We start from the raw sequence: 24,121 nt of genomic DNA, 5'->3' as shown, positions 1-24,121 counted from the left end.
TGTTCTTTTGAGAAATGTCTGTTCAGATCATTTGCACATTTTCTAATTGCATTGTTTATCTTTTTTTCATGTATTATTTAGCTGTTTGTGTGTGTGTTCTTTTGAGAAATGTCTGTTCAGATCATTTGCACATTTTCTAATTGCATTGTTTGTGGTTTTTTTTTTTTTTTTGCTGTTGAGATTTTTGAGTTCCTTGCATATTTTGGATATTAATCCCTGTCAGGTGAATAGTTTGAAAATATCTTGTCACATCCTGTAGATTATTTTTTCAATATGTGAATTGTTTCTTTTGCTTTGCATAAGCTTTTTAGTTTGATATAATTCCATTTGCTTATTTTTACTTTAGTTGTCTATGTTTTCTGGTCATATTTATAAAATCTTTCCCAAATTCAAGTCCTGAAGCATTTCCCCTATGTTTTCTTCTAGTAATTTTATAGGTTTGGGTCTTACGGTTAGATCTTTGGTCCAGTTTGAGTTAATTTCGGTATAAGGTTAGAGGTAGCAGGTCTAGTTTTATTCTCTGCATATGGATATCCTGTTTTCCCAGCATTATTTATTGAAGAGACTGTCCTTTCCCCAATGCATGTTCTTGGTGACTGTAAAAAATCAGTTGGCTGTAGATATGTGGATTATCTTCTGAGTTCTCTATTCTGCTCTGTTGTTTTATGTATCTTTTTATGCTGTTTTAGTTACTACAACTTTGCAGTATATTTTGAAGTCTGATAGTGTCATATCTCCAACTTCGTTCTTGTTGCTCAGGATTTCTTTGGCTACTTGGGATGTTTCATGGTTCCTTACAAATTTTAGGATTTTTTTTTCTATTTCTGTGAAGAATGTCCTTTTTATTTTCATAGGGATTTTAATGACTTTATAGATTGGTTTGGATAGTATTGTCATTTTAACAACATTACTTCTTTCGATCCGTGAGCACGGGATGAGGATTTTACATCCTTAGCTAAATTTATTTTTAGTGTTTTTTTGTTTTTGCTATTATAAATATGATTGTCTTCTTGATTTCTTTTTCAGCTAACTTGTTCATATTTAAAAATACTACTAATTTTTGTATATTAATATTATATTTGTATATTAATTTTGTATTCTTAAATGTTATTAAATTTATTTGTCAGTTTTGAGAGTTTTTTGGTCAAGTGTTAGGTCTTTCTGTATATAAGATCATGTCATCTACAAACAGGGACAATTTGACTCCTCCTTTTCAGTTTGGAAGCCTGTTATTTCTCTTGCTTAATTGCTCTTGCTAGAATACCCAGTACTAGAATACCCAGTACTATGTTGAAAAAGAGTGGTGAGAGTTAACATCCTGGTTTTGTTCCAGTTTTTAAAGGAAAGCCTGAAAGCTTTCCCTCAATCTGTAAGATATCAGCTGTGGGTATGTCATTTATGACTTTTATTATTTTGAGGTACTTTCCTTCTATTCCTAATAAGAGGTTTTTTTTTTGTTTTTTTGTTTTTTTATCATGGAGGAATGTTGAATTTTATCAAAACCTTTTCTGTATCTATTGCAAGATTATATGACTTTGGCCTTCATTGGATTGATGTGATATGGCATTTGTTGATTGGTATATCTTGAACCATCCTTGCATTCCTGGGATAAATTCTGCTTGACCATAATGTATTACTTTTTTGATGTGTTGTTAGATTCAATATGATAGCATCTTGTTAAGGATTTTCTTATCTATGTTCATTAGGGATTTTGGTCTGTAGTTTTCTTTTTTGTTATGTCCTTGTCTGGTTTTGGTATTAGGATTATGCTCACCTTATAGAATGAAGAGGAATTCCATCTGCTTTAATTTTTTGAAATAGTTTGGAAAATTGGTATTAATTCTTCTTTAAAGGATCAGAAGAATTTAGCTGTGAAGCCATCCAATTCTTAACTTTTCTTTGTTGGAAGACATTTTATTACTGAGTAAATCTCATTGCTTCTTATAAATCGTTCAGATTTTCTATTTCTTCTTGTTTCAATCTTAGTAGGTTGTATGCACCCAGGAATTTATTCACTTCCTCTAGGTTTTCAAGTTTATTGTCATATAGTTGTTCATCATAGTCTCTAATGATCATTTGTAATTTTTTTCCATCTGATTTTATTTATTTGAGTCTTAGCTTTTTTTTTCTTAGTTAACCTAGGTCGTGATTTATTGATTTTGTGTATCTTTTCAAAAAACTGACTTTTTGTTTCATTCATCTGTGTTGTTTTTTTAGTCTCATCTTTCTGTATTTTCTGTTATTTATTTCTCTTGCTTAGTTGCTCTGGCTAGAATACTCAATACTATGTTGAATAAGTGTGGTGAGAGTTGACATCCTTGTCTTGTGCTGGTCTTAAAGGAAACATTGAAAGCTTTTCTGTAAGATATTAGCTATATATTTGTCACTTTGATATTAACATTAAATTGATCTTTAATTTAATCTTTACTATTTCTTTCCTCTACTAATTTGGAGTTTGGTTTGGTCTTGCTTTCCTAGTCTCTTTGTCCATTGTTAGGTAGGTTGTTTATTTGAAATCTTTCTAGTTTTGATATAGGCGTTTTTGCTCTAAACTTGCCTCTTACTACTGCTTTTCCTGTGTCCCATAGATTTTGGTATGTTGTATTTCTATTTTCTTTTGTTTCAAGGAATTTTTAAATTTCATTCTTAATTTCTTCCATTACCCATTGATCATTCAGGAATATGTTGCTTAATTTTATATATTGGTATAGTTTCAAATGTTACTTTTGTTATTGATGTTTAGTTTTATTCCCTTGTGGTCAGATGAAACATTTGATGTGATTTTGACTTTTTAAGGCTTTTTAAGACTTCTTTTGTGTCCTAACATAATGGTCAGTCTTGGAGAATGTTTCATGTGCTGATGAAAAGACTGACTGCTCTGCAGCTGTTGGATGAAATGTTCTGATGTCTATTAGGTCTGTTTGGTCTACAGTGCAGTTTAAATATGATATTTCTTTGTTGATTTTCCATCTAGCTGATCTGTCCAATGCTGAAAATGGGGTGTTGGAGTCCTCAATTATTATTATATTGAAGTCTATCTCTCCCTGTAGATCTAATAATATTTGTTTTATATATCTGAGAGCTCCAGTGTTTGGTGCATATATATTTATAATTGTTATATTCTCTTGCTGAATTGATTCTGTTATTATGTATACAATGTCCTTCTTTGTCTCTTTTTACTGCTTTCAACTTGAAGTCTGTTTTGTCTGATATAAGTACAGCTATTCTTGCTCACTTTTGGCTTCAATTTGCATCAAATATCTGTTTCCATCCTTTCATTTTTCAGTCTATGTGTGTCTTTACAGGTGAGTTGTGTTTCTTGTAGACAGCATATTTTTTGGGGGGAGATCTTGTATTTTTATTCATTTAACCAGTCGGTCTATTTTAAGTGGGGGAATTTAAGCCATTTACGTTCAATGTTGTTGTTGCTAGGTGAGGACTTCTGCCATTTTATTGATTGTGTTCTGGTTTTTTTTTATGTATTCTTTGCTCCTTTCTCTCTTATTGTTTATTTTTGAGGTTGAGTGGTTTTTAGTAGTGACAAGTTTTGATTCCTTTTTCTTTTTCCTTTATGCATCAGCTCTACCAGGATATTTTTTGGATATTTTTTCCCACTGAAATCTCTTGTTGAATTGTAATCTCCAGCATTGAAGGTGGGGCCTGGTGGGAGATGTTTGGGGGTAGATCCCTCATGTTTTGGTGATGTCCTTGTAACAGTGAATACTCACAAGATCTGGTTGTTTAAGTGTATGGCACTTCCCCTCTACTTTCTGGATTGCTCCTGCTTTTGCTGAAGATATAGTCAAGGTTAATTCTCCTTTTCTTTATCCAACCTCTCCCAAATCAGTTATCATTTAGGATCTTTTTCATCAACTATAAAAACTCAGCCCAGTTCATGGCCCGTTTGGCAACAATCCTTAGATGCTTTACTGCCCTGGCCCCAGAGGGACCAGAAGGCCGTCTTATTCTCAATATGCATTTTATTACCCAATCTGCTCCTGACATTAGAAAAAGCTCCAAAAATTAGATTCCAGTCCTCAAACGCCACAACAGGATTTAATTAACCTCGCCTTCAAGGTGTACAATAATAGAGAAGAGGCAGTCAAGCAACAATATATTTCTGAGTTGCAATTACTTGCCTCTGCTGTGAGAGAAACCCCAGTCACATCTACAGCACACAAGAACTTCAAAACACCTAAACCACAGTGGCCAGGCATTCCTCCAGGACCTCCTCCCCCAGGATCTTGCTTCAAGTGCTGGAAATCTGGCCACTGGGCCAAGGAATGCCCGCAGCCCAGGATTCCTCCTAAGCTATGTCCCATCTGTGCGGGACCCCACTGGAAATCAGACTATCCAACTTGCCCAGCAGCCACTGCCAGAGCTCCTGGAACTCTAGCCCAAGCCTCTCAGACTGATTCCTTTCTAGGTCTTCTCAGCTTAGCAGCTGAAAACTGACACTGCTCCATCACCTCAGAAGCCTCCTGGACCATCACAGATGCTTTGGGTAATTTTTATAATGCAGGGTAATTCCTTCCCTTCTTAATCAAAACGGAGGCTACCCACTCCGCATTACCTTCCCTTCAAGGGCCTGTTTCCCTTGCCTCCATAACTGTTGCAGGTATTGATGGCCAGGCTGCTAGACCCCTTAAAACTCCCCTACACTGGTGCCAACTTGGACAACATTCTTTTATGCACTCTTTTTCAGTTATCCCCACCTGCCCAGTTCCCTTATTAGGTCGAGAAATTTTTACTAAACTATCTGCTTCCCTGACTATTCCTGGACTACAGACACATCTCATTGCTGCCCTTCTCCCCAACCCAAAGCCTCCTTTGTGTCTTCCTCTTATATCCGCCAACTTTAACTCACAAGTATGGGACACCTCTACTCCCTCCCTGGCAACCAATGACATGCCCATTACTATCCCATTAAAACCTAATCACCCTTACCTGCTCAACGCCAGTATCCCATCCCACAACAGGCTTTAAGGGACTAAAGCCTGTTATCACCCGCCTGTTAAAACATGGCCTCTTAAAGCCTATAAATTCTCCTTACAACTCCCCTATCCTACCCGTCCAGAAACCAGACAAGTCTTACAGGTTGGTTCAGGATATTTGCCTTATTAATCAAATTGTCCTTCCCATCCATCCTATGGTGCCAAACCCATACACCCTCCTATCTTCAATACCCCCTTCCACAATTCACTATTCCATTCTTGATCTTAAAGATGCTTTTTTCACTATTCCCCTGCACCCCTGGTCCCAGCCTCTCTGCTTTTACCTGGACTGACCCTGACTTCCGTCATTCCCAGCAGCTTACCTGGGCTACACTGCCACAAGGCTTCAGGGATAGCCCTCATTACTTCAGCCAAGCTCTTTCTCATGATTTACTTTCCTTCCACCCCTCTGCTTCTCAACTTATTCAATATATTGATGACCTTCTACTTTGTAGCCCCTCCTTTGAATCTTCTCAACAAGACACCCTCCTGCTCCTTCAACATTTATGTTCTCCAAGGGATATCGTGTATCCCCCCACAAAGCTCAAATGTCTTCCTCATCCACTACCTACTTCAGCATAATTCTTCATGAAAACATGTGTGCACTTCCTGCCGATTGTGTCCAGCTGATCTCTCAAACCCCAACCCCTTCTACAAAGCAAGAACTCTTTTCCTTCCAAGACATGGTTGGATACTTTTGCCTTTGGATACCTGGTTTTGCCATCCTAAGAAAACCATTATATAAACTCACAAAGGGAAAACTAGCTGACCCCATAGATCCTAAATCCTTTCCCCACTCCTCTTTCCATTCCTTAAAAACAGCTCTAGAGACTCCTCCCACACTAGCTGTCCCTGACCCATCCCAACATTTCTCATTACACACAACAAAAGTGCAAGGCTGTGCAGTCAGAATTCTTACACAAGGATCAGGACCACACCCTGTAGCCTTTTTGTCCAAACAACTTGACTTTACTGTTTTAGGCTGGCCTTCATGTCTGCATGTGGCAGCTGCTGCCACTCTAATACTTTTAGAGGCCCCCCAAATCACAAACTACACTCAACTCATTCTACAGTTCTCATAACTTTCAAAATCTATTTTCCTCCTCACACCTGACACATATACTTTCTGCCCCCTAACTCCTTCAGCTGTACTCACTCTTTGTTGAGTCTCCCACAATTACCATTGTTCCTAGCCCAGACTTCAGTCTCCCACATTATTCCTGATGCGACACCTGATCCCTATGACTGTATCTCTCTGATCTATCTGGCATTCACTCCATTTCCTCATATTTCCTTCTTTCCTGTTCCTCTCCCTGATCACACTTGGTTTATTGATGGCAGTTCCACCAGGCCTAATCACCATTTACCAGCAAAGGCAGGCTATGCGATAGTATCTTCCATGTCTATCATTGAGGCTACCACTCTGCCCCACTCCACTACCTCTCAGCAAGCCAAACTCGTTGCCTTAACTCAAGCCCTCACTCTTGCAAAAGGACTGCTTGTCAATATTTTTACTGACTCTAAATATGCCTTCCATATCCTGCACCACCATGCTGTTATATGGGCTGAAAGAGGTTTTCTCACTATGCAAGGGTCCTCCATCATTAATGCCTCTTTAATAAAAACTCTTCACAAGGCTGCTTTACTTCCAAAGGAAGCTGGAGTCCTTCCCTGCAAAGGCCATCAAAGGGCCTCAGACCCCATTGCTCAAGGCAACAATTATGCTGGTAAGACAGTTGAAGAAGCAGCCAGTATTCCTACTGCTTTCCCTCACGGCCAGTTTTTCTCCTTCTCATTAGTCACTCCTACTTACTCTCCCACTGAAGTTTCCACCTATCGATCCCTCCCCACTCAAGGCAAACTTCTTGAACCAAGGAAAATATCTCCTTCCAGTCTCACAGGACCATTCTATTCAGTTGTCCTTTCATAACCTCTTCAATATAGGTTACAAGCTACTAGTCCATCTCTCAGAACCTCTCATTTCCTTTCCATCATGGAAATTTATCCTTGAGGAAATGACTTCTCAGTGTTCCATCTACTATTCTACTACTCCTCAAGGATTGTTCAGGCCCCCTCCCTTCCCTACACATCAAGCTCGGGGATTTGCCCCTGCCCAGGACTGGCAAATTGACTTTATTCACATGCTCTGAGTCAGGATACTAAAATACTTTTTGGTCCGGGTAGATACTTTCACTGAATGGGTAGAGGCCTTTCCCACAGCATCTGAGAAGGCCACCATGGTCATTTCTTCCCTTCTGTCAGATATAATTCCTTGGTTTGGCCATCCCACCTCTATATAGTCCAATAATTGACTGGCCTTTATTAGTCAAATCACCCAAGCAGTTTCTCAGGCTCCTGGTATTCAGTGGAACCTTCATACCCCTTAGCATCCTCAATCTTCAGGAAAGGTAGAACAGACTAATGCTCTTTTAAAGACACACCTCACTAAGCTCAGCTGCCAATTTAGAAAGGACTGGATAGTACTTTTGCCTCTTGCCCTTCTCAGAATTAGAGCCTGTCCTTGAGATGCTACAGGGTACAGTCCATTTGAACTTTTATATGGACTCACTTTGTTGCTCAACCCCAACCTCATCCCAGATGTCAGCTCTCTAGGTGACTATCCTCCAGTCCTCCAGAAGGCTATACAGAAAATTCACCAGGCTGCTAATCTTCAATTTCCTACTCTACATTCCCGGCCATATGAAGACACCCTGGTTGGACGATCAGTTCTTGTTAAGAATCTGACCCCTCAAACTCTACAACCTCGATGGACCAGACCCTACTTAGTCATCTGTAGTACCCCAACTGATGTCCACCTGCAGGACCCTCTCCATTCCTGTTCCAGTGATTTGTCACCCTCCATATCACTGTTCCAGAATAAAGCTGTATCTGTCAGCCAGCCAGCCTGATCTCTCCTCTTCCTCCTGGAAGTCTCAAGTACTCACCCCTACTTCCCTTAAACTCACTCACATTTCTGAAGAACAGTAATCACCCTTCATTCTATTAGGTTTATTCATCCTTACTCTACTTTTTGCAACAGGGCTTTATACAGTCACCCCCACTACTTGGATTGCACCCTAAAAACTTGTCATCCCTACTATCTTCTTTCTAGTCATACTCCTATTCACCATTCCCAACTAATCATAAATGCGCTGCCCTTATTTACAATGCCAGTTTACACTTTTTCTCTAAACCATCATAATTGATATCTCCTGGTTTTACCTCAAACTGCCACTCTTGACTCCCTCATACAGTGGGTAGATGATCTTTGCTGACAGGGCATCCTCCAATTTTTTCACCCTGATGAAGTCCTGTTCTTTACTTTTATACTCACTCTTACTCTGGTTCCCATTCTTATGCCACCCTCTACCTCTCCCCAGCTATCTCCACCACACCGTCAATCTCACTCACTCTCTTGTAGCTCTTTCTAATCCTTTTTTAACAAACAATTGCTGGCTTTGCATGTCTCTTTCGTCCAAAATCACTGAGGCCTAGATTTACTCACTGCTTAAAAAAAAAAAAAAAAAAGGACTCTATATTTTTTAATGAAGAATGTTGTTTTTACCTAAATCAATCTGGCCTGGTATATAACAACATATTAATAAAAAAACTCAAGGATAGAGCCCCAAAACTCACCAACCAAGCAAATAATTATGCTGAACCCCCTTGGATACTCTCTAATTGGATATCCTGGGTCCTCCCAATTCTTAGTCCTTTAATACCTGTTTTTCTCCTTCCCTTATTCAGACCTTGTGTCTTCCGTTTAGTTTCTCAATTCATACAAAACCGCATCCAGGCTGTCACCAATCATTCTATATGACAAATGCTCCTTCTAACAACCCCACAATATCACTCCTTACCCCAAAAGCTTTCTTCACTTTAATCTCTCCCTCTCAAGGTTCCCACATCACCCCGAATCCCGCTTGAAGCAGCCCTGAGAAACATTGCCCATTATCTCTCCATACCACCCCTAAAAATTTTGCTGCCCCAATACTTCACTACTATTTTGTTTTATTTTTCTTATTAATATAAGAAGACAGGAATATCAGGCCTGAGCCCAAGCTAAGCCATCATAACCCCCGTGACCTACACGTATATATCCAGAGGGCCTGGAGCAACTGAAGAACCACAAAAGATGACATTCCACCATTGTGATTTGTTCCTGCCACACCCCAACTAATCAGTCAACCTTGTGACATTCCTCCCCTGGACAATGAGTCTCATGATCTCCCCATCCTGCACCTTGTGATCCCTGCCTCTGCCTGCAAGAGATAACCACCTTTACCTGTAATTTTCCACTACCTACCCAAATCCTATAAAACTGTACTACCTCTATCTCCCTTTGCTGACTCTTTATGGACTCAGCCCACTTGCACACAAGTGAAATAAACAGCCTTGCTGCTCACACAAAGCCTATTGGTGAACTCTCTTCACACATACTTGCGTGACACTATGAAATACCTGAAAATGTGGAGGTGACTTTACAACTGGGTACTGGGCAGAAGTTGCAAGAGTTTGGAAGGCTCACAAGAAGACAGGAAGATGAGGGAAAGTTTGGAACTTCAGAAACTGGTTAAATGGTTGAGACAAAAATTCTGAAAGTGATATAGACAATTGAGTCCAGGCTGCCGAGGTCTCATATGGAAATGAATAAGTTATTGGGAACTGAAGCAAAGGTCACCCTTGTCATGCCTTAGCAAAGAACTTGGCTGTATTGTGTCTATGACCTAGAGATCCGTAGAAATTTAAACTTGAGAGTGATGACTTAGGGAATCTGGTGGAAGAAATCTCTTAGCAGCAAAGTTTTCAAGAAGTTGACTGGTTGCTTCTAACAACCTATACTCAGGTATGGGAGTAAAGAAATGGCTTGAAGTTGGAATTTATATTTAAACATAAAGCAGAGCATAAAATTTTGAAAAATTTGCAGCCTAGCCTTGTGGCAAAGAAAGAAAAAGCTTTTTCAGGAGAGGAATTCAAGCAGGCTATGGGGCAACCACTTGTTAGAGATATTTGCATAACTAAAAGGGAGCCAAATGCTAATATCCAAGACTAACAAGGAAAAAGCCCTAGAGGCATTTCAGAGACCTTTGAGGCAGCCCCTCCCATCGCAAGGCAGGCCCCCACCTTTCTGAGGCCTAGGAGGACCAAACAGTTTCATGGGCCATGCCCAAGGCTCTGCTGCCCTGCAAAGCCTCAAGACACTGCTTCCTGCATACCTGCTCCTCTTTGGGAGCCCACTCCTCACACCAGTGTGCCCTGAATGGTGGGAGACAGAGTCAACGGAGATTATTTTGAAGCTTTGATATTGAATGATTGCCCTGCTGGGTGTTGAACTGGCATGGGGCCGGTAAGTCCTTTTTTTTTTTTTTTGGCCAATTTTCCCCTTTTAGAATGGGGATATCTACCCAATGTATATACCTCTATTGTATCTTGGAAGTAAATAACTTGTTTCTGATTTTAAAGGTTCATAGGTGGAAGGGACATGCCTTGTCTCAGATGGGACTTTGGACTTTTGAGTTAACACTGGATTGAATTACCACTTTGGAAGAGTGTTGTAAAGGCATGGTTGTGTTCTGCAGTGTGAGAAAGACAAGAAATTTGGAGAGGCCAGGGTCAGAATGATATAGTTTGGATATTTGTCCCCACTCAAATCTCATGCTGAATTGTAATCCCCATTGTTGGAGGTGGGGCTTGGTTGGAGGTGTTTTAGTCACGAGGGAAGATCTCTTAAGGCTTAATGCTATCTTTGCAATAGTGATTGCCTTGTGAGATCTGGTTGTTTGTGTGTGACACCTGTGCCCCTTCTCTTGCATACCTCTGCTTTCACCATGTGTGTGCCTGTTCCTTTTTTACCTTCTCCCATGATTGAAACTTCTTGAGGCTTCACCAGAAGCCAAGCACATGAAAGCACCATGCTTCCTATAAAGCCTGAAGAACCATGAGCCAATTAAGCCTCTTTTCTTTATAAATTACTCAGTTTCAGGTATTTCTTTATAGCAATGCAAGAATGGCCTAACACAGGGAATTTTATGCTCATGAAAACTTATGGGCACATGTTTTCATAAGATGGTTATTGTCTTTTCACTTCTAGATGTAAGATTCCATTTCTTGTAAACCTGTTCTAGTGGTGATCAGTTTCCTTAGTGTTTGCTTATCTGTGCAAGATTTTTATTTCTCTGAAGGATAGCTTTGCTGGATATAACATTTTTGACTGGGAGTTTCTTCTTTTAAGTAATTTGAACATATGATTTTATTATTTTGGTTTCTGCCTAGAAATCCATGTTTAATCTAATGGAAATTCTCTTACATGTTACTTTATACTTTTTCCTTGCTTTGTCTTTGACTTTTGACAATTTCACTATAACATGCCTCAGAGAGGACCTGTTTAAATTGAATCTATTTGAGGTTCTTTAAGCTTACTGGACCAGAATGTATGTCTCTCTCCCAAGACTTGGAAAGTTTTCTGCTATTATCTCATTAAATATATTTTCCTCACCTTTTTCCTTCTCTTCTCCTTCTAGAAGGCCCCTAATATGAATATTTGTTAGTTTAATGGTATTCCATAAATCCTATAGGCTTTATTCTTTTTTATTCTCTTTTCCTTTTTCTTGCCTGCTTGTATTATTTCAAAAGAGCTGTCTTCAGGTTCAGAATTTTTTTTTCCTGCTTGATCTAATCTGTTGTTGAAGGTCATGGTTGTATTTTTAAATTTCATTCATTGAATTTTTCAGCTCTAGGATTTCTGTTTGGTTCTATTTTATGATATCTAGCTCTTTGTTATATTTCTCATTCAAATCAGGAATTATTTTCCTGGTTTCATTGAATTGTGTATCTGTATTCTCTTATATCTCACTGAATTTCCTTAAGATTATTATTTTGAATTCTATTTCTGGCATTTCACATATTATCTTATGATTGGGATCTGTTACCTCCTTTGGAGATAACATATGTACTTGAATTTTCATGGTTGATATGTTTCTACATTGATTCCTATTCATCTGGGGGAAAAGTCACCTCTTGTAATTTTATGGGCTTTGTAGGGACTTATTTGTATGAATAGGTCTTGTGCTATTGGTCTGATGGGGTACCTTGATCAGTATATAGTCTCTGTGTAGTTTCTTCAGCCGTAATCCACATTAGTGGTATTTGTGAGTTTCTCAGTGGCCTAGGCTGACAGAATTTGTGGTGATGGTGGTGTAGCTTAGCCAAAGTTGGGCTTGTCTGGCTATTTCTTTAGCTGGGGTTGAGTCAGCTAGCTTGGGGTCTGTCTCTTTGGGATTGAGGCCATGGGCTATCTGGCCAGGAGCATGGACATACAGTTGCTTGGCCAGCCTGGAGTTATACCTGCCAGAAGCATTGTGCAGCACTGTTTCTCAGGCCCAGGACACTGCTTACACTGCTCAGTTTTTCTAGTGGTATGTTTTCTAAGGGCAGAGCACATGGCTATGTTTCAGGCCTAAGATGTAAAAAGATGGCTTCTCAGCTGGCCTGGGTGCGTGTTTACCGAGGGTGACCCATGGGGCTGTTTCCGTGTCTTGGACATGGGCACACTGCTGCTCAGCCAGCCTGGGGGTGTGTCTCCTGGGGGCGGCCCATGGGGCTGCTTCTTAGGCTGAAGATGTGGGCATAAGGCTGTTTGACTGGCTTGGGGACATTTCTGTAGGTGGTAGTACATGAAGCTGCTTTGTAGGCCTGGGACACAGGTACAGGTCTGCTTTTTCAGTCTCTTGGTGTGCCCACCAGAGCTGCTGCCAACAGATTTGTTTCTCAGGCCTGTTTATTGAGCCTGGGATGTGGGTGCACAGCTTTTCAAGCTGGCTTGGGTGCATGTCTGCTAGGAGCAGCCTACATTTTTTTTTCAGGTCTGGAATGCAGGTGTGAGGCTGTTCAGCCAGTTCAGAGGCATGGCCATTAGGGGCAGCCTGATGGGCTGTTTCTCAGGCCCAGTATGCAGGCACGTGGTTGCTTGGCTTGTCTGGGATATATCCACCAGGAATGGCCCACCGGGCTGTTTTTAGGTCTGAGACATGGGCTCTTAGCTGTTCAGCCAGCCTTGGAGTTTGCTTATCAGAGGCAGCTTATGGGATTGTTTTGCAGGCCCTTACTGGGGATGGAGGGTCATCGGGAAGACCAAGGGTGTGTCTGCAGCGGGCAGGGTACTGAGGGGCTGTTTCTCAGGTCCTGAGCCCAGGTCCATAGCCTCTCTGTTGGCCCAGGGTTGTATCAGTTGCTTGGAAGCTCACGGGCCTCTCCCATTTGGGGGAGATCTCAGTAGTTTGGCCAATTCAAGGGCAGATTTGGACTTGGCAGAGCTGATAGGTCCTCTCTGAGGCATGTTATAGTGAAATTGTCAAAAGTCAAAGACAAAACAAAGAAAAAGCATAAAGTAAAAATCAGCTCTTAAAAATACAGTGGCGGCCGGGCGTGGTGGCTCATGCCTGTAATCCCAGCACTTTGGGAGGCCAAGGCAGGTAGATTATGAGGTCAGGAGATCAAAACCATCCTATCTTACGTGGTGAAACCCTGTCTCTATTAAAAATACAAAAAATTAGTCAAGCGTGGTGGTGTACCTCTAGTCCTAGCTACTCAGGAGGCTGAGGCAGGAGAATTGCTTGAACTCGGGAGGTGGAGGTTGCAGTGAGCCGAGATGGCACCACTGAACTCCAGCCTCAGTGACAGAGTGAGACTCCATCTCAAAAAACAAACAAATCCCAATGTCTTCATTATAAATGATAGCAAATTTGGAAAATCAGAAAAGTGCAAAGAGGAAAAGAAATGTTCATTATTCTACTTCTCAGAGATAACTGCTGTTGATATTTTGGTATGTCTAGTCCACACACACATTGTATATCAAACACACTAATTTTGGTAACTTTTACAGATTTGGAGGAGAGTGGTTAGAAAGGTGGTAGTGAAGGAAATCTTAATGTATTCAGAGTCTCCTTTGGAAAAGCTCTGGATTAAAGTTTAATTTTCACAACTGGTGAGGTATTCATTTTTATTTCCATTTTACAAATGAGAAAACTGAGATTCAGAAAAGTTGAGTGGTCTTCCCTAGGTCCCTAGTGAATAAATAAGCAAGGCAGGGTAACAGCCCAGGGCTATCTGTAGGAAATGCCTAGATTATCTGCAGCCCACTACACTGTTTCCATCACTCTTATTGGGAAAATAAGTCTGGCAGTAAAAGCTGTATTCCATGCATAGGTTAATACATTTTTACTAAAATTAAATATATTGTGGGACTCTGAGAATTCAAATTTAGATAACGTCTATAAGATATTCAACAGGGTTTGTTTTTCTGTGCTATTTCTAGAGAGTATCTTTTCTTGGGCAGGCTTAAATTCAGGTTTTGGCAAAAAATGCCTGCATGAAAATACCTCCTTTTTTTCCGAATGGAAGGAAAGCAATTTTTTATTGAATTTGGAAAGCATATATTTAACATCAATACTGATTGCAAGAGATTAGGCAAAACGTTCTTTTCTACTTTAAAACTTTAATTCAAAATGTGCTGTTGAGAGTGGAGTCAAAATCAGTGCTTTGGTAAAGTCTCTAGGGTTCAGGTGCTATGCAGGTTCTTGCATTAGGTATTTGAACCACACATTCTGAGGTAATGATCTCACAGCTGCCTTAAAAATGTACTAATTGTAGAAGGAGGAGACATGCAGAAACTAACCATTAGCTGGTGGAACTATGGGAACTCTATTAGGAACTGAACTTAAATATACTTGAATGCTTAAGTTAACTATCACTTCAAGAGAATCTAGATTTAGGAAAAGACAGAATTTTATAGGTCAAACTGAAGTAGTTGAGTCTATAATGGGCATTTTGTTAAAAAGCTCTTCCCATTCCCCAACACTCTAAAAAGACAGAAAGTTGAGTCGCACTGGTGGGGAGAGCAGGGTAGGACACACGGCTGACTCTCGGCCTTTGCTGAGGGGGGTTCTAAATTAGCTCCTTCCTTTTTATGTCTTGGGTTTCCCATCCGTGAAACCCATGATACAAAACTTTCTGCTACATTCTCAACTCTCACTTTCAATGGCATGTTTTGAGAAGATGGTTATCTACCCATGTATCCAGACAGTTAATTCCAAGAAAAAATAGTGCATAAAAATCAATGGTACTTTGCTCTTCATTCCTTCTTTCTCCCATGGCTAGGATGGGGGTGGCAATCCATGTGGGAAAGTGTGGAGGAAGGGATCCCCCTCCCAGAGTCTGCTCAAAGGGCAGCTCACTACGCAGGTGGGAGAGTCGGGTTGTAACTTCATCTCCTTAGCTGCAAATAACCTTGCCCACGTCCCAGTTTCTTCATCTGCAAATTGGAAATAATATTTATGTTGTAGCTCAAAGGGATTTAGTCAGGCCTAATGAGATCAGTTGTGCAGTGGGTTTGGTGCTTGTTGGATGAAAGACATTATATAAATACATCATCATTTTCATTAGGATTATTTTCATCATCATTCTATGGTAAACACAGCTGTGGCAACATATGTTTTAAAGATTTAAATAAACATTCCTAAATTTGTGAAACCTGATTCACTTTTGCCCAATTTGGCTAAATTTGCCATCATTTTGAATATTCTGAAGTCAAGCTTTTCAATGTACAAAGCCTCTCTCCATAGTAAGGACCTATTCACTGACAAGCACAATTTTCTTTCTTGCAAGCTCTTGAAAAACAGCAAAATTGTCCAAAGTGATGGCCTGGTAATTTGGAGGTGGGGCTCCCTTATAGGAATGGTGTGAAGGAGTGCCACTTATAAAAGTAACACTGGAGTGCATCCCAATCCTGCCTACCTCCTACACAAAAGCTTGATTCCTGGAAAGGTAGAACAAATCAACTGAAGGGGCTTAAGTAGGTTTTTTGTTTGTTTGTTTCTGTGTTTTAACTTGGGGATTAAATTATGGCTATGTCTTTAGCGGTTCAAAATATTGGCTATAGGCCACTTGTATTTTGGGTCATATCATAACTATTTACTTCATCTTTTCACAGGATTAAGCATGTAGTGACCCAGATGCACAATTTAAATGGCCCAAAGCATTGAATCCTTTATGCCCTGTGTGAGTTACATGGAACCAGCTGTAGGCAGTGTTGCACCAGTAAAAAGGATTCACACCTTTTTTGGCTCTTTCCCCCAAAGACATTATCTTCAGTGCTTTGGGTGGCAGAACCATAACTCTCAAGTTTCTTTCGGGACAATGCAGATAAGTAATCAGCTAAATCAGGGACAATCCAAGGACTCCATATCTCGGCTTTTTCCGATATGCCCATAATTGAAGAAACTCAGTGTCAGGGGAGTGATTAATTAGATTTGCAACCCTGCTGTTGATTCCTTATTTATCTTTACACAAACTTGTTCTCAGTCTTGTGTACATTGCATAAACTGGTGATTGCTGGTCTTTGTTTTATAACATTCCACACTATCTCCAGTGGCCTTAGAGTTGTACATTTGAAAAATAATTTTATTTAATTTCTTGGAAGAATAAATACATGTCCTAGAGTGCTTTTAGGGAGAAACATTTTTAAGCCAAATAATAATAATAGTTTGGGAGTACCTTGCATAAAGAGATGGTGGTAGTGATGACCAGAATTAGAGCTATTACCTTAATTTAGGCTTCAGGGTGTACCCTGGGAAAGGGTCACCCAAATGGTAGATTAAAAAATCATGCTTAGGAAGGTGAAGATGAAACATTCTTATCAGGAGACAAAAGGAGAAGGATGTTTTGCTTTTCTCTATAACGCTAATACTATTTGTTAAACCAAAGAATCTCAAACCTCATGAAAAGGTTACCTCATAATCTAATTCTTGGGTTGGGAGTACAGCCAGGAATGCTCAGCTTAACAAATTTGCTAGGTGATCCTATTGGAAGTGGTTCCTATAATCGCAATTTGAGAATAAGTGATTTAAATGACATCTCTTCTAATGCAATTCACAATAAGAGCAATAGGAAATCAATGTTCTCCGAAAGACATTAGCTGGATTGTTCTTAGAGAGCTACTCTCCACACTCCACCTTTGTCCTTCATCCAAGAGGAATAGGAGGTAAGAAATGAGATATCCCTGGAGGCTCCAAGAAATATCTGGGTGAGCTTTTGGGGCAGGGGGAGACAGGTGAGATAGATCCTCCTTATCTCATGGTCCTGCAAGGAGATAGGGCCTCCAGAAAGTGGAGGAATGGAGAGCCACTGTAATTCTGGCCTTTGTGTGGTATGAACACACTGGGGCTATGGTAGGCTGAATAATGCCTCCTCATCCCCAAAGATGTCCAAGTTCCAATATCTGGAACCTATGACTGTGTTACCTTACATGGTAAAGGTGACTTTGTAGATGTGATTAAGTTAAGGATTTTGAGTTGGAAAGACTGGATTGTCTGGGTGGTTCCAATGTAATCACAGGCCTACTTGTAAGAGTGAGAGGAGAAAGGAGGGTCAGAGGAAGAATATAAGGCAATGGAATGACCAAAGTACAGATATAGAGAGATTAGAAGATGCTACCCTTCTGCATTTGAAGATGAGACCATGAGCCAACAAATGCAAACAGCCTCTAGAAGCTCTAGAAGAAGCAAGGAAATAGATTCTCCCTTGAGCCTCCAGAAGGAATGCAGCCCTGCTGTATTAGTCTATTCTCATGCTGCTAATAAAGACACACCCAAATGGGTAATTTATAAAGAAAAGAGGTTTAATTGACTCACAGTTCCACATGGCTGGGGGTGCCTCATGATCATGGCAGAAGGCGGATGAGGAGCAAAGTCACATCTTACATGGTGGCAGGCAAGAGACTGTGTGCAGGGGAACTGCTGTTTATAAAACTGTCAGACCTCATAAGACTTATTCACTGTCATGAGAGCAGCATGGGAAAAACCTGTCCCCGTGATTCAATTACCTCCCACCGAGTTCCTCCCAGGACACATGGGGATTATGGGAGCTACAGTTCAAGATGAAATTTGAGTGGGGACACAGCCAAACCATATCACCTGCTGAAAGATTTTAGACTTCTGACCTTAAGAACTACAAGAGAATAGATTTGCATTGTTTAAAGCCACCAACTTTATGGTAATTTCTTATAGCAGCAATAGAAAACAGCATGGGGGAGATTTCCTCAAAATGACTCTTAGGTTGATGACTCACTACAAGGACTCACAGGTCTAAGAAAAGCTGTTGTGCTCATGATTATAGTTTATTACAGCAGAAGAATCCTGATTAAAATCAGTCAAGGAAAAAGGCACATGGGATATTCACCATAAATTAGATGCGTTAGTCTACAATATTTGATCAAACTAATACAGTATGGCTCATGGCCTCAGGCATACAAAAATCCTCTATTAGGGAGTGCATTCAAAGGGCTCAGACATTATCCCCTAGGAGTTGCTTATTTTTCTTGCATGTCTTCTCTTTAGACATTTGCCAAAATGCTCATGGTTATAACAATACCTACCTCTTACGGCTGAGGGTCTTGAAGAAGATGCATTGTTTAGAAACACTTTTAAAATATAAAGTATAATTATTATCTTCATAATTCCTGATTACCAATTCAGAGTGACAAACTAAGTGAACAAAGAATTGGGAATTATAAGGCTCTCTATGCCATTACACACCTGGAAGTCTTTGGGTGCTTTGCTTAACCTCAGAATGTAAAATAAGGTGACTATTCTAGGTGAGTGATTCTCAACTGACACATTTTTACACCAAGGGGTGGTGGAATTGCTGTTAGCTAGTTAGAAACTGTGCGATATCCATAACTTGTAGACACATGTGAGTGTGTGAAGGAGTGTGTCCCACATGTGAATGTCATCAGAAGAAAGGAGGAAATTGACCACATGAATAACTGGTAAGGTCTAACTTGTTCTAAGAAATTTATTCCATTATGTTTGATGTATTCTACCTAAGAAGATGTTGAAGTGTACACTACATCACAGAATAATTTTGGTCAAAAACATTTTAGTATAAAACATTCAAGATTATACTAAATGTCACATTAATTTGGGGAAATAGAGATTATGTTGAATTCTACTTTTGCTGGGTTTTTGTATTTTTGTTTTATATTTTGTTTTTGGCAATAATCAATTTTTGCTCATATTCAATTTTCCATCAATTCTACCCTGCAGGCCTTTTTCTAATTAACAATTGCCTTGACTGACTCTACCTAATTTATTTGTTGGTTTGTTTTTGCTGTGGATTATTTGATCTTCTATTGTCTTTAGTATCTTGTAAGAAAAATTTTTATAGTTGATCAGCATCAATTTTCTATTGTATTACTGCTTCCTATATTAATTGCAAATATTTCAGGCAAAGCCGAGGGAAAAATTAACGTATTCAATCTGGATATAGTTGTGGAAGTGTTCAACATTTCCACAATTATAGAAATGTAGTAACATTTCATATGCTCAAAAAATCCATTCTATTTGATTTGTTTTTTGGCTTTTGTTTCTTGGTGAGTATAGATCTATCTGATGTTCAGGAAATTCATGCATCTTCAAATTCAAAGACTGAATATAGAATATGAATGCCTGAAAATGTTGTAACTTAGTTTAAACAGTAAATATTTATCAAGTCAAGAACATTTTATGTAAGACAGTTTATTTCTCAAGAGTGTTTCTTTTGATTTACATATTTCTGTAGGCCATTGATGTCACCTAGTGCAGCAGCTTGTGACTTTAGTTAACATTAAAGTTAAGTAATCAAATAAGCACACAAATTTAAAATTGCAACTATGATAGCCTATGTAAGTCAGGGATTTGAAAGAAATTCTATTTAATCTGAGATCTGAGGGCTGCACAGTGTGTAGGGAGGAACCAGACTATGAAGGGCATTGAGGAGCAAGTTAGGGTCTATAACGTTTATTGTAAGAACCACAGGGCACCACTGAAAGTGTTAATGAGAAATGATTTCATTAGAATTGCATTTTGTCAGAGATCACTCTAATTGTGGTGAGGAGAACAGGTGAGAAAGGGAATAAACTGGACATGAGGAGACCTGTGCTGCAGCAAAGGTGAAATGTGGCAACTGACTACCTTGTGGTGTTGGTCCTAGAGAAGGATGGATATGAGAGCTATTTAGGAGATATTTAAGAGGCAAAATCAACAGGGCTTGTTGATGAATTGCATGTGGCAGAATGGGACTCCAGTAGATTTCTGGTGTGTGCAACTAGATTTGTGTTATGCATTCATGGAAATAAGAAACACTGAAAGAAGACCAGGGCTTTTGTGAGGTGGTGAGTACAGGGAAATCTTAGTTCAATATTGTACATACTGAGTTTGCAGGACCTTAAAGACATCTAAGTGGTGACATCAAGTAGGCAGTGGATATAAAAAATACAAAAATTAGCCAGGCATGTTGGCACACATCTGTAATCTCAGCTACTCAGAAGGCAGAGGCAGGAGAATTGCTTGAACCCAGGAGGTGGAGGTTCCAGTGAGCCAAGATCACACCATTGTACTCCAGCCTGGGCAACAGAGCGAGACTCCATCTCAAAAAACAAAACAAAACAAAACAAAACAAAACCTCCACCACCACCAACAAAAAAATACAACTCAGAGAAGAGGTCAGGATAGAGCCATAAATCTGTGAGTCATTGGCACATAGGTTTTAACTATGGGTCTAATGACATCAGTTTGGAAGAAAGTATTGAATGATGGGACATGGTAACAAAATCCTTAAAATTCCTCAAAGAAGTCAACAAAAAGTTGATGTTTGCATGGATGCAAAACCCCAAGGAAGGTTGAATTTTAGATAAAGTTTCATCTGATGAATTGGTAATTAGAGAAAATGGTTTTAAACAAAATAATTTTAGGGTGATGGAATGATGCAAACTATGGAAGGGCAATATGAGGTATTGTTAGTTATGAGGCTCTTACACCTGCAGAAACAAAGAGATGGTAGGAATCTGACCAAGGAGGTAGCAGAGAAAATGGAGATGAGGGAATGGAGTGAAAGTCTATTTAGAAGGTAGAATCGACAAGACTAGGTGTAAAATGGGATCTGGGGCAGAAGAGAGAAAGGATCATTGAATGGCTCTGAGGATTCCAGCAGAAGTAACTGAAAAGAGGGTCATAATGTAAACACAGAAAGGGCATAGGGAGGAAGAGGAAGCTTGTGGCAACAGGAGTGTTTGAGATGTCAGTTTAAGGTACCCGTGAGAGAACCTATAAGACATCCACCGGATCCCTGGAAATACAGTTGTGCCACCCAGGGCAGGGTCTAGGATGGAAATATGAATTTCAAGTTATAGGCATGGGCAGGAGGAAGAAGAGTTAATGGGTGATAGGGAAGGGAAGGGGCCAGTATAACTTGAGAAGGGCAGGGGGGAAATGGGGTGGAAGGCAGTGTGGCCAGGAAAAGTCTGAAAAGTCAGATTAGCCCCACGTCACTCCCAGGGTGGCTAATCCAGAGCTTGGGTCACTATACAAGCAGGTAGTGGAGCACTCAGCTTGCAGGGAAGAGACATGGATTGAAGTGGGGTCAAGGCCCCACTTCCTTTCCTCCTGTCAGAAGTGTTCATGAAGGGGACAGCCTGTATACTGCCTTTCAGCATTTCTTTAAAAATCAAGGCCTCAGGTAAAACTACTGTAAATTTCTTATAGAAAATTTCTCCCCAGAAACAGCCCCTCCCTGAGACTGCCCTCTTTATGAAAGATATTGGATTTCTAGGGGCAATGATGAGAACTGTGGCTTCCTTGGGTCTTGAGCCACCAGGATTCAGCTATGGTGTGTGGACAGCTGAGTGTTGGCCATTAGGCTTGGGCTTTCAAACCACTGTACGATGGAGCTTGTGCACCACTTAGGTGCTCCTACCTGCCCATCGCATTTCCCTGTACCTTCAGGCTACAGGAGAGGGATCAACAGAAGGGGAACATTGGAGAATTAAATGAACTGGGGGAAGCTAGAAGAGAAAAAAATAAACCTCCCCAAACCTGCAATATCCTTTAATCTACAAATCTCACACTTAAACCACCTCTTCTATAAATATAGAAGAGCTCCAGGTCTAGGTTCATTCTGTCCATGTGCAGTAAATCAATCACAGTCACATGGGTTTTGCAAAAAAGAAAAGAGGCCACCGAGTTCTTGCAGAATTGAAATGTGGGAGAACAGCTCTCAATTCCACTTCCGTAAAGATAAGGCTTAGGGATATCAATGGGTTAGGGAAGTTGGGTGGTTTAAGGCATGGGGAAAGGTGGTTGGCAGTGGGGGAGAATGAAGTGACAGGTCTATTCTGTGCAAGCTTAGTCAGGGTTCATGGCATTTCATACGACATGTACAGAAAATGGCAGCATTAGCGTGCTCTGAGGGTGGAGGTTTTGGCCCTATGACGTGAAAAGGCCACCTCTTAGGCACTTGCACAGGTCTGTGTGAAAGGTCGGGGGTTTCAACAGTTTGAACTGGATGGGAGCTGGCCCAAGTCCCTGAAAAACAACTGAAACGACTGTCACAATGGTAACTTATGAATGTCATCTATAAAGTGGCCAGTAAAGATTAAGTTTCAGCATTTAGGGGCATAGCATTCAGCTACCACAACCTTCAGCTTCATAGAAAAAGCACAGAAAAATAAAACAAAAAGCAAGCCACCCAAAGCAAACAGAACAGGCAGACCTGATAAAATTAACCCCTTGGGTTCATTAAGAAACCTAAACTGAGATAAGGAGCACGCCCAAGATGGCCAAATAGGAACAGCTCCAGCCTCCAGCTCCCAGCATGAGCGACAGAGAAGACAGGTGATTTCTGCATTTTCAACTGAGGTACCGGGTTCATCTCACTGGGGTGTATCGGACAGTTGGTGCTGGTCTGCGGGTGCAGCCCGACCAGCGAGAGCTGAAGCAGGGTGAGGCATTACCTCACCTGGGAAGTGCAATGGGAAAGGGAATTCCTTTTCCTAGCCAAAGGAAAGTGAGACACACAACACCTGGAAAATAGAGTAACTCCCACCCTAATACTGTGCTTTACCAAGGGTCTTAGCAAATGGCACACCAGGAGATTATATCCCACACCTGGACCAGAGGGTACCATGCCCACGGAGCCTCCCTCATTGCTAGCACAGCAGTCTGAGATCTAACTGCAAGGTGGCAGCAAGGCTAGGGGAGGGGTGCCTGCCTTTGCTGAGGCTTAAGTAAGTAAACAAAGCCACTGGGAAGCTGGAATTGGGTGGAGCCCACTACAGCTCAAGGAGGCCTGCTTGCCTCTGTAGACTCCACTTCTGGGGACAGGGCATAGATAAACAAAAAACAGCAGAAACCTCAGCAGAGGTAAATGTCCTGTCCCTGTCTGACAGCTTTGAAGAGAGCAGTGGATCCCCCAGCACGGAGGTTGAGATCTGAGAATGGACAGACTGCCTGCTCAAGTGGGTCCCTGACCCCTGAGTAGCCTAACTGGGAGACATCCCCCACTAGGTGCAGACCAACACTTCACACCTCACATGGCTGGGTACACTCCTGAGACAAAGCTTCCAGAGCAAGAATCAGACAGCAACAGTCACTGTTCAGCAATATTCTATCTTCTGCAGCCTCCACTGCTGATACCCTGGCAAACAGCATCTGGAGTGGACCTCAAGCAAACTCCAACAGACCTGCAGCTGAGGGTCCTGACTGTTAGAAGGAAAACTAACAAACAGAAAGGACACCCACACCAAAACCCCATCAGTACGTCACCATCATCAAAGACCAAAGGCAGATAAAACCACAAAGATGGGGAAAAAGCAGTGCAGAAAAGCTGGAAATTCAAAAAATCAGAGCGCATCTCCCCCTCCAAAGGAACGCAGCTCATCACCAGCAACAGAACAAAGCTGGACAGAGAATGACTTTGACAAGTTGAGAGAAGAAGGCTTCAGTCAATCAAACTTCTCAGAGCTAAAGGAGGAAATATGTAACCAGCGCAAAGAAAATAAAAACCTTGAAAAAAGATTTGACGAATGGCTAACTAGAGTAACCAATGTAGAGAAGTCCTTAAAAGAACTGATAGAGATGAAAACCATAACACAAGAACTACGCGACAAATGCAAAAGCTTCAGTAACTGACTCGATCAACCGGAAGAAAGAGTATCAGAGATTGAAGATCAAATGAATGAAATGAAGCTAGAAGAGAAGTGTAGAGACAAAAGAGTAAAAGGAAACGAACAAAGCCTCCAAGAAATATGGGATTATGTG

The sequence above is a fragment of the Colobus angolensis genome, unplaced genomic scaffold, assembly GCF_000951035.1.
Source record: "Colobus angolensis palliatus isolate OR3802 unplaced genomic scaffold, Cang.pa_1.0 Scaffold5, whole genome shotgun sequence".
Classification (NCBI taxonomy): domain Eukaryota; kingdom Metazoa; phylum Chordata; class Mammalia; order Primates; family Cercopithecidae; genus Colobus; species Colobus angolensis.
Note: the sequence above shows the minus strand (reverse complement) of the source record.